The 12,204-nt window shown below is 44.4% G+C and overlaps 1 protein-coding gene across 1 annotated transcript in view; it reads right to left on the reverse strand.

Annotated features, from left to right (window-relative positions):
• The window catches only part of LOC115458286 (neuronal tyrosine-phosphorylated phosphoinositide-3-kinase adapter 1-like), a 97,133-nt gene that overhangs the window by 22,981 nt on the left and 61,948 nt on the right, over positions 1–12,204 (reverse strand). The gene's annotated exons all lie outside the window — the stretch shown is intronic.

The raw sequence follows: 12,204 nt of genomic DNA on the forward strand, positions 1-12,204 counted from the left end.
TCTAGTTGCTTCCTCTTCCTTTTGGCCCACATGGGCTGGTGCCAATATCCAAAACTTTCTGGGGTTTTCTCAGAGATTTAGCAGTTTTTGGATGCCCTACAAATCTACAGCCCTGACTTAAAATGATCCTGAATAGGAAGGGGGATAGTAGAGAGGCTGGACTGAAGAAAACGGGGGGGGGGGGGGGGGGGGGCAGATCAGACTGGGACCAAGGCTAAGGATAGGGATCGAAAGGATAATGGTGTCAAATTGGAAAGAGGCTGTGATAGAAAAGGCCTGGGGACAGTGATGGGATCAGGAAGGTGGGAGAGTGGGAGGGGAAGAGAGAACTGGAGGAGGAACAAAGGGAGAGGGAGAAGAGGTGGGGAAAAAGTTGGGAAGAAAATGGAAAGAGGGGAAAGTGGGAAAAGAGTGAGGCAGGTGAGATGAAGGGGGTGTTTGAAAAGAAATAGTCATTTCACTGCAATTGTTTAACAGTTTTGTGCTAGTAATAAACAAGATGAGCATTGCCTCTACTGGAAAACAAAAAAGATGGAGAGGGAGCAGCCTAATGGTTAGAGCAGAGGGAACTCCGTTCAAATCCCACTGCAGCTACTTGTGATCTTAGGCAAGTCATTTAACCTTCCTTTTCTTCTGGTATAAACTGAGATTGTGAGCCCTCTGGGGACAGAAATATACCTACAATGGCTTACAGGCAGTATATGAACCCTCCAGGGACACAAAAATGCCTGCTGTATCTGAATATACACCACCTTGATAGCCTGCAGGTGGTTTACAAGATTTTTGTTTTTTAAGGGGTGGGGGATGAAGGAAGAAGAGAGTTGGATAATACAGAACAGTTGTTTTTACTCTCTCTTCTCGAACTTTTGGCAAGCAAAGGCTGTACTTCTAATTACTTTCAGCTGGCATCATAGTTTTAAAGCTTCTCAGTTACTCGGAGTTCAGGCTGCCAGTTCACAGCAGTCTGTCTCTATTCTGTGCTGCTTGGCTGCATGCTCTTTTTGCCAGAGTTTTCCAAGTCTACATCTTTCTTCTCTCTATCTCTGTGTGTAGCAAGCATTTTGCGGTCCATGTGTAGGCAACAACAGCCTCTGAAAACAGCCATCTTGAGTATGACATTAATAAACCTTGACAAAAAACAAAGTTCTACAATGTTTAAGACTGATTTATTTCCTTATTTTTGTGATCACAAGTTTATAAAATTAAGAGGGATAGTGCCAGAATGGTGACTGTACTACTAATATTTCATCACTCAACGTGTAATTAAACGCTGGAATTTGTTCCCAGAAAATATGGTGAAAGCAGTCAGCTTAGCAGGATTTAAGAAAAGGTTTGGATAATTTCCTAAAAGAAAAGTCCATAAGCCATTATTAAGATGGACTTGAGAAAACCCACTGCTTATTTCTAGGATAAGCAGCATAAAATCTGTTTTACTGTTTGGGTTTCTGCCAGGTACTTGTGCCATGCATTGGCTGCTGTTGGAAACAGGATACTGGGCTTGATGGACCTTCAGTCTGTCCCAGTATGGAAACGCTTGTGTTCTTATGCATATTCAGCACCATTATCTATGTGGCTAGAAGTGCTGAATATATGTACTAAGTTAATTAAACATCAATACCAACATTTTGTTTATCTATTTACAGTGAACCCGATATTTAACTGTGGCAGCCAGTGGTTAAGTAAAATGCCAGCTGCCATGGTTCAAATGAAAAATCACTTAGAAAAAGCTACCAGAAACGTCTCAGCTTGGAATGTAGTGGCGTTCTGAGGGCGGGGCGCTTCGCCCCTGGTGCACTTTGCAGGGGATGCAGGCAGCAGCAGCTGTGTGGCTGTCAGCTTTGCCGGTTCCCTGCTCCCTCTGACTTTACTTCCTGTTTCAGGGCAGGGAACCGGCAGAGCCGAAAACCATGCGGCTGCTCCCAGCATCCCCAGGAGGTAAGAGCAATTTTTTTTTTTAAAGACCATCAGAAGCGGTACATAAAGGTGCTAATACACCAATGCACCAATACGCTCATTGGTCATTTCTTAATTTCTTTTTTTCTTTTTAAATAAATGTTCTTCAAATCTCTTATAGTGCTGGGCAGACTTATGCAGTCTGTGCCAGAGCCGGTGGTGGGAGGCGGGGTTGGTGTTTGGGAGGCGGGGATAGGGCTGGACAGACTTATACGGTCTGTGCCGGGGCTGGTGGTTGGGAGGCGGGACTAGTGCTGGGCAGACTTATACAGTGTGTGCCAGAGCTGGTGGTTGGGAGGCGGGACTAGTGCTGGGCAGAATTATACGGTCTGTGCCGGGGCTGGTGGTTGGGAGGCGGGGCTAGTGCTGGGCAGACTTATACAGTGTGTGCCAGAGCTGGTGGTTGGGAGGCGGGACTAGTGCTGGGCAGAATTATACGGTCTGTGCCGGGGCTGGTGGTTGGGAGGCGGGGCTAGTGCTGGGCAGACTTATACAGTCTGTGCCAGAGCTGGTGGTTGGGAGGCGGGACTAGTGCTGGGCAGAATTATACGGTCTGTGCCGGGGCTGGTGGTTGGGAGGCGGGGCTAGTGCTGGGCAGACTTATACAGTGTGTGCCAGAGCTGGTGGTTGGGAGGCGGGACTAGTGCTGGGCAGAATTATACGGTCTGTGCCGGGGCTGGTGGTTGGGAGGCGGGGCTAGTGCTGGGCAGACTTATACAGTCTGTGCCAGAGCTGGTGGTTGGGAGGCGGGACTAGTGCTGGGCAGAATTATACGGTCTGTGCCGGGGCTGGTGGTTGGGCGGTGGGGAATAGTGCTTGGCAGACTTATACGGTCTGTGCCAAAGCTGGTGATTGGGAGGCGGGGTTGGTGGTTGGGAGGCGAGGATAGGGCTGGACAGACTTATACGGTCTGTGCCCTGAAGAGGACAGTACAAATAAAAAAGTAGCACATATGAATTTATCTTCTTGGGCAGACTGGATGGACTGTGCAGGTCTTTTTCTGCCGTCATCTACTATGTTACTATGTTACTATGTTATATCGCATTCTAAACTTGTCTTTTATATTATCAAAAACAATCGCTGTATCACAGTAAATGAAAATTCTTATTTGCAAGCCAAACAATCTGCGTCAGGGCTGGGGATTCTGTAGAAGGTGACGTGCTAAAATCTGGAAGAAATCTATTTATAGGACCAGCCCTGACGCAGATTGCGGCAAAACATGCATGTCAGCTTTGGTCTGTTCACCCGTGAAAGATAAGTGCTTGGCTTGCACATAAGAAGTTTTGTTTACTGTGACACAGCGATTCCTTTTGATAATATAAAAGACAAGTTTAGAATGCGATATAAGAGATTTGAAGAACATTTATTTAAAAAGAAAAATAAAAGTTAAGAAATGACCAATGAGCGTATCGGTGCATTGGTGTATTAGCACCTTTATGTACCGCTTCTGATAGTCTTTTTAAAAAATGTAGTTGATCTAATCTATGGAGTATAATGCAGGTTATACCCAGAACAAGTTCCTATAAAAATTTATATGGTTCGGTCTGCTTTTAAAATGTATTTATTCATTCCAAAAGTGGTGTTCCTTGGTTGGCTGCCACCCGGGGCGGATCGCCACTGCACAACCCTGCCGGGTGCAACACCCCCACGGTGCATCACCGCCAACCCCCCCCCCCCCCCCCCCCCCCCCCCCAGGTGCATTGCTCTTACCTCCTGGGGATGCTGGGAGCAGCCGCACGGTTGTCGGCTCTGCTGGTTCCCTGCGTTGGTATATTATAGAGGGAGTATGATGCAGGTTATACCCACAATGAGTTCCTAAAAAAATGTATATGGTTTGGTCTGCTTTTGAGATTAATAGTTCAAATGAAACCAGGGGCCCTGTTTACTAAGGTGCGCTAGTGTTTTTAGTGCACACTAAATGCTAGAGACACCCATATTTTCCTATGGGCGTGTCTAGTGTTAGCATGCACTAAAAACGCTAGCAAGGCTTAGTAAACAGGGCACCAGATATTCAGCACCAGTCCTGGATATCAGCCAGCGTTGAATATCCCATTTCAACGTTGGCCTGGTTTAAAGAATTTTTGTTTAATAGACACTATAAAGTCAAAATGAGAAATATTCTGTCATCAAGCTGGGTCCCCATGTGAGGATCCACAAGGTTCACCACTCTTATCCATGCCTTCAATCCAAAAGCCAATGTACAATCCAAAATGCCGAAAAATTCACATAAAAAAATAAACTGGTAAAACGACACAAACAGAACTGAAATCGTACAGCACTCATTGCACTTCACCAAGGAGCCCTTTTACTAAGGCGCAGTAGGTCTAACTCGGGCCTACCAAAAGGACACCACCATGGGATGTGCTGAGGTGTCCTGTGCTAGTTTCCCGCTCAGCGCATGCTAATCTCACACTGGAATGCCCATGGGCAGAGAGTAGGCGTGCCTGTGCTAATTGGATAGCGCGGACACATTACCATGCGCTACCCAGTTAGCGCAGGAGTAGCACAGGAGCCTTTAATGACCTAAACAGATGGTGATAAGGGCTCCCGCAGTAATGGCAACACTCCACTACAAAAAAATATGGCACTGCGGTCATTTTACCGCCACGCTAAAAGTGGCTGCAGCGCATGGAAAACCCACGAGCTGACACCAGCACCGGCCACTTTTTAGCGTGGCTTAGTCAAAGGACCCTCAAATGTCTGCAAAAACAGCCAAGCTTTCAATTTTTTTTTTTAAAGTCACATAATTGGGCTACCGCTCCCCAGTACCTCTCCACTCTTGTCTCTCCCTACATCCCCCCCCCTCGGGTACTCCGTTCTGTGGATAAATCTCTCTTGTCTGTCCTCTTCTCCTCTACTGCTAATTCCAGACTCCGTTCCTTTTATCTCGCTGCACCTCACGCCTGGAATAGACTTCCCGAGCTTGTACATCTAGCCCCGTCTTTGGCCGTTTTCAAATCCAGGCTAAAAGCCCACCTCTTTGGCCGTTTTCAAATCCAGGCTAAAAGCCCACCTCTTTAACGCTGCTTTTGACTCCTAACCACTACTCACTTGCCCTGTACCCTTTTATCCCCACCTCTTTAATTCCCTTACCTCTTAGTTGTTCTGTCTGTTTGCCTGTCCTATTTAGATTGTGAGCTCTTTGAGCAGGGACTGTCTTTTTATGTATGGTGTACAGCGCTGCGTATGCCTTGTAGCGCTATAGAAGTGATAAGTAGTAGTAGTAAGTCAGAGGAAAGCAAGGTTTCCAATATAAGACTTGCCACTGGTAAGACAGCGGCATGGATTTTCCCTAACCTTGCAACCTCTGCTGAAGGAACTCATGGCATATTAGTACCTGCTGAATGAAGCACCCGAATAGATTCACTATGAACAGATTACCTCTCTCAAAAACTTGGCCCATCACCCATTCAAAATGAAAAGATAAGAGAGTACAAATTTGAAGCAAAACCTGCTGCTTCACAGCAAGTCATTGTATAGCCTGGACATAAGAAGTCACATGGGGAGAAACCGGGCTGTGGCATTTTGGGGATTTAGCTCAAGACAAGTTACATTCAGGTTCATATTTTCCTAATCCTGGAGGGCTTAGAATCTGAGTGGCCCTTTTACTAAGCTGCGTTATGACACCAACGTACGCCTAACGCAACAAAAATGGCCTTACTCAGGACGCACTGAAGTATTCTGCTCTTTTACAAAGCGGCAGTAAGCCCAACGAGGGCTTACCGCTCACTAAAAAGGAAGTGCCGGCGGACTACCGCAACAGCCTGGCAGTAATTCCCACCCCCAGCGTGCGTAATTTCCAGTGCTGCAAAAATATTTCAATTTTTGTAGTGCCGGTGTGTACCTGGCGGTAATCGGGCAGCGGCGCGTACTGCCCCGTTACTGTCGGGCTAGCGTGGGAGCCCTCAATGGGTGGTGATAATTGCTCCCCCCCCCCACACTGAAATGGCCATGAAGTAAGTGAAAAACAAAGATCTGCCTTTTACCTGCTGCAGTGAAAGGGGGCCTCGGCGCACGTCACAAACACGCACCAACGCAAGTGTAGGCCCCCTTTTGCCGCAGCTTTGTAAAAGGACCCCTGTGTGCACTAAGCATACTGTATTTATTTAGTTTTGAAGAGTGCAGACATGACAGACCTGATCGACCTACCAACTAGAAACACATCCGAATCAACACGAACATACCTAAATCTGCACTACCCAAGCTGCAAAAGACTCAAATACAAATCAACCTACGCATCCAGTTTTTCCTACATAAGAACACAACTGTGGAACACATTTATTTATTTATTTATAGCATTTGTATCCCACATTTTCCCAACAATTTGCAGGTTCAATGTGGCTTACATTTGCCGTAATTTCCGGGTAATAGAATTACAAATGGTAATGTGTTAAGTTGTATACATACATGGTAACATACATGTAACATAACATACGTGAACAGATCATGGTATAGATATATATCATGTGCATATATATGTTAAGGAAGAATAAATTATGGTAATTCATGAACGTTCCTGAGTACGAAATTGGGTTGTATCATTCTTTAGGTCATCGACTATGGAGAGACCATATTCAACATAGAGATTGAAGTGGTTATGCTTATTCATTAGTGGTAAGGAGCCTTGAAAACTACGTACGATCACATAATCTTCCGGAAAACACTAAAAACTAACCTGTTTAAAAAGGCATACCCTACCCGTCCAACATAAATGCCTGATCTCTGCAACAAAACTAAAGTACGTAACGGACATAACACAACTCTTCCGTTATACGTTGCCCTAATGTGGCTGTGCCACATGAACGTTATCTTACCACAACATCACCATGTATTTGTTCACACCGCAATCTGCAAACGCCTCTCTGGTACTATGTAAGCCACATTGAGCCTACAAATAGGTGGGAAAATGTGGGATACAAATGTAACAAATAAATAAATAAAATATCACAGGCAGAGAATGGGCCCGGATGCACTAATCAGCTAGTATGCTGAGATTACTGCTACATATGGGAACCCCTAGCAAAGCAAATGTCAAATCATTTTGTGCCGGTCATAACATATTCGCAACCAAATAAAATTGTCTGCCCACCCCCCCCCCAGAGGTGCAGAATAATGATGCACTTATAGACAGCCTACCTGACACCAGTTGGGGTCCCAACCCACAGTTTGGAAAGCTCTGCCTTAGCACCTTCTAAATAGGCGGTAGTAAGTGCTCCCATGGTAATTTTTTAATATGGCCGCCTGCTAATGCTAACATTAGTATAGGGCTAGAAATAAAACAAACAGACAAAAAGCCCTTTCTGACAACCACGCTAGAAATGGGCTTAGGGGGTCTTTTACTAAGCCGCGGTTGAGTTTTTAGCTTGCAATAGAAATCAGCTGGTGGTAAACACCAGCTGATTTCTACCATGAGCTAAAAACGTTACTTCGGCTTAGTAAATGACCCCGTTACTGTGCAAGAAAGGTCCATGACCTAAGCCCTTTTACTAGTGAAGCTTATTTAAAAAAGCCCCCTGCCTGTACCTGTAGCAATGGAGGGTTAAGTGACTCACCTAAGATCACAAGGAGCTGCAGTGGGATTTGAACCCTTGTTTCCCTAGTGTTCACCCTGCTACTCTAACCTTTGGGCTACTCCTCCATTCTAGTTTGTATTTTTTTGCAATGCTTTAGGCATACAAATTGGTAGTCCTAAATAAGTTATGTTACACTAATCGACACTAGTCATTGCTAAGGACTGTAGCATAGTTCGAAAATCATTTGGATGCAATAAATGTCTTAATCTCCGCATCAATAGGAGTTTTAAAAACACACAGAACCCAACACTGCATGAATCTGATCCCAAAAAGTTAATTAGTTTTATTTCAGTTGCAAGATTTTTTGGATCAATATCAGATTCTAGATTCAGGACAATTTGGATTTTGTCCAAAATATTCAACAGAAACTTTGCTGATTTCAGTATGTGATATTTTAAGAGTGGGTTTTGATAGGGGTGATTCATACTTCTTGGTTACTCTCAACATTTCATCAACTTTTGATACTGTCCATCATGGTCTTCTGATTCCGAGGTTAGAATCATTAGGAATCCAAGGGCTTGCTCTGAAATGGTTTAAGTCATTTCTTAGTGATAGATTTTTTCGAGTGGAGGTGAGGCGGGATAGTTCTTCTTGTGTTGAGATAGTCTCAGGGATCCCGCAGGGGTCTGCTTTATCCCCAGTACTTTTTAACATCTATATGTTTTCTCTTAGTCCCAATCCTGACAACAATTTACAATTTTACAAGATGCTGATGACATTCAGTTTTTCATACCTATTTCCAGTTCTTTGGATAAATCTTTGGATTTTTTTGTGATTATGTTTACATACTACTACTTCTTGGATGAATGCTAATAGATTGAAATTGAATGTAGCAAAAAGGTTTTGGCCTTGTCTTATTCCTCCTCAATGGAGTTTCCTATCGAATTTAAGATAGGTGGAGACACTAATTTTACATATTTGGGGATCACTTTAGATTCAACTTTATTATTTCAATCTCATATAAAAATTTTAGTGAAAAAGATTTTGTTCAAGTTGAAAATGTTGCACAGATTGAAGGGTCCCATTAAACTTCTCTGGCGCTCTTACTCCCTTGTTTTTTGGTCTGTTTTGGTTTATCTTCCGCCATTTTTTGTGGTTTGTTTTGTTTTTACAGGAGATTTGGACCTTTCTTTTGTGTGCACAGATTGAAGGACCTGCTTTCTAGCTCAAATTTTAGGACAGTGGTGCATTCACTTGTGATGCCTCTATTTGATTACTGCAATTTGCTGTTTTTGAGTCTACCTGTTTACTTGTTGAAACCTTTGCAGTTAGCCCAGAATGAATCAGCTAGATTAATTTCAGGGGCTTCTAGAGTCGATCATATTTCTCCGGTTTTGTGTGACATACATTGGCTACCAGTGAAGTGGAGAGCTTTGAGTTTGATTTACAGAGCTATAAAGGGTGAGGTCCCTACTCCTTTAGCTTCAGCGTTAAGAATTTATTGTCTACCATGACCTCTTAGATCTGCTGATAAATTGTTATTGACTGTTCCTCTTATAAACAGATTAGATTGGAAGATATTATATCTAAAACCTTTTATATTGAAGGTTCCCGTTTATGGAATGAGTTCACCATTGAATTAAGAAAGGTTGAGAACTACTTTCAATTTAGAAAACTGCTTAAGTTGACTGGGAGCTGTTAGTTTTAACTTTTTGATTTAGTAACTGGTTCATACAGAAGATATTGTTTTGTGGGGTTTTTTAAAGTATATTATGGATGTTATCTTTGTAAACCGCCTAGAATATAGGATAGAGCGGTGTATAAACTGTGTTATAAATAAATAAATAATCCAGAATCCAAATTAACTCCCAAGTCTCTTACTAGCGTTGATAATCAGGTCAGGATTAAGGCCTAGACAAACTAGGCACTTGCCTAGAGCCAAAACGTTTAGTAAGGGCCCTCTCAGATGTATAATTCAGTGACTCTTGGGACAGATTTTTGGTAAGATAGCTGCTGTCAGAAAGAAGGTAGGGGGCAAGAGTACAGTCAGGCAGCACAGAGGTCTATCTGTTCTCACTATCGCCTGTACACTATCCTCCAGTTGGAAAGCTTCTACTGTTTGTCCTCTGCAGTCAGAGCCAGGGCTGGGGAGTTGGTACATCAAACCTTCAACGTCAACTCCTCTATTTTACTGCTGTCCGATTCCAAGTCCTACTGATATTAGGCTTTAAGAGACCCTTTTGCAAAGGCATGTAAGGGCCTATGCGTTTGCACCTGGAGGTAATTCCGAGTTTGGTGTGCACCGAAAACCCGCGGTAGAAAATAATTATTTTCTACCGCAGGGGCGTTCCCGGCGGTAATCGGCAGTTGGAGCGTGCTGAACGGTTACCGCACAGGTAACGCGTTAGCCCTTACTGCTAAGTCAAAGGGTGGCGTTAAGGGCTCAATCCATAAATAGATGTGCACTGGTTTTAATTTTGTTGAACCAGAAAAATACCACACAAAGTGTGGAGGTACACGTAATCCCCACGAAACAAGTAAAAGGAAACAGAGGAGGGGTGGGGAAGATAGGATCTATCCAAACAATGGGGGAGATGTATAATTTAAATAAACAATGATATTTATTGCAAATGGTTGACTCGAAACACGGCTGTGTCGAGTCAACCATTTGCAATAAATATCATTGTTTATTTAAATTATACGTTTCCCCCATTGTTTGGATAGAGCCTATCTTCCCCACCCCTCCTCTGTTTCCTTTAATTTTGTTGCACATCCATTTCCTGGACCAATCCCTCCCCCTTTTTTCAAGACGCGGTGGAGAAATGATCCAGTGCGCATCCAATACACACACCCACACTACTACAGGCCACTTTTTAGCATGCCTTTGTAAAAGGGCCCTAAAACTTTTGTTCTGGATCTAAAGTACTGGTAAATTTAATGTTTGGTCCATGACAAAGATATGTGCACATATAAGTATAAAATGATAAATGTACCATATATTATAATGCTTTTTATTTTTTAATTTTGAAGCTGGAGCCAGAGTCAATACATTTTTACCAACTCCAGCTGCACCCAAAATTGCTCCAACTCTGACTCCGACTTCATGATTCTGATCAAGGGGGGCCCGTATTTCTGGGAGTTTGAAAATGGTGCATAGGCAGTAAGGAAGTGAAGCAGTTGTTGCTTTTTGACCCAGGCATTTGCTGATTTATCATAATACCTGTATGTCGTCTGTGTATATCCAAAATCGGAAGGCATGTGATCTTAACAACTGAATCACTGGTCGAAGGCAAATATTAAAAAAGGTTGCAGAAAACACAGAACCCTGTGGAAACCCTAAACACAAAGAACCAGAACATGGATCACAACTCTGATGTCTGTTAGACAAGTAGGATCAAAACCAATGCTACACCAGTGGCGTAGCAAGGGCGGGGCGGTGGGGGCGGTCCGCCCCGGGTGTCAACAGGTGGGGGGGGTGCTCCGTCCACCCCCCCCCCAGCGTGGCACGGCACCCCCCCTGGGGTGGACTCCCCCGGCGCAGCGCCTCTCACTCCCCCCCCCCCCCAATCCGACTGTCCCCACCTGCCTATCAGCAGAGCTCCGTGCACCCGGCACCTTGAATCTGCAGCGCTGCTGACTGTAAAAGAAGAAAATTGTCTCGTCGTTGGCCCTTCCCTCACTTTGTCCCACCCTCAAGGAAATAGGAAGTTACATCAGAGGGCGGGACACAGTACGAGGGAAGGACCAACGACAAGACAATTTTCTTCAGCGCTGCAGATTCGAGGTGCCGGGTGCACGGAGCTCAGCTGATAGGCAGATGGGGACTGTCGGGGGGGGGGGGAGTGAGAGGCGCTGCGCCGGGAGGTCCACGCCAGGGGGGGTGCCGTGTTGCACTGCACCCGGGGGGGGGGGGGTGCGCGCAGCGGCGATCCGCCCCGGGTGTCAGCCAACCACGGAACGCCACTGTGCTACACTGGTCACTACATCACCTGAAAATCCAGCACAGTGTTTTTTCCTTTTCTGTCATTTGAAAGGCAGTTCCGGCAGTGTCATCACTTATTTTAGAGCCCCCATAAAATTAACAGATTTTTAACAAAGGATTATATTGAAAACAAATACCATTTTAAAATCCTATCTCCTGCTAATAAGGGATTGCAGAGATGCCAAGTTACCCAGTTCCAGGCTGGAGATTTTGGGATAGTCCTGGATTGCTGACCACCCCATCCTGGTGCATTATGGGACTTACAGCACTGATTTCAATGGGCAGGATCGGGCACTACAAATCCCACCCTGCTTTGGGATGTTAGTTCAAAACCAGGACTAGCTCAGAATTCTGCAGCCTGGAACTGGATAACTTGGCATCTGTGGGATTGTACTGTTCTTTTATAGCAGGGGTTTTCAACCCAGCCAGTTGGGGTTTTCAGGATATCCCCATTCAATGGGAATATCAGGGAAAGGGAAATGGGACTTGATATACCACCTGGTATACCCCAAAAGGCTGAGTGTACCCTAACGACTGGGTTGAAAATCTCTGTTTTACAGTAATACCTCTCTCACTCAAAAAAAAAAAAAAAAGAGAACGTGATAACTAAACCTTTCCATTTTGTGAGTTGTGTTACCAAATTTTACAGTTTTTAATACCACAATTCTTTTAGTGTGAAAGGTGATATGTTTTCAGGAGGCATAAGGTGAATGACAGTGATAAATTAGTGTAGCCCAGTGGTTCCCAAACCTGGTC

This window comes from Microcaecilia unicolor, chromosome 14 (assembly GCF_901765095.1).
Source record: "Microcaecilia unicolor chromosome 14, aMicUni1.1, whole genome shotgun sequence".
Classification (NCBI taxonomy): Eukaryota; Metazoa; Chordata; class Amphibia; order Gymnophiona; family Siphonopidae; genus Microcaecilia; species Microcaecilia unicolor.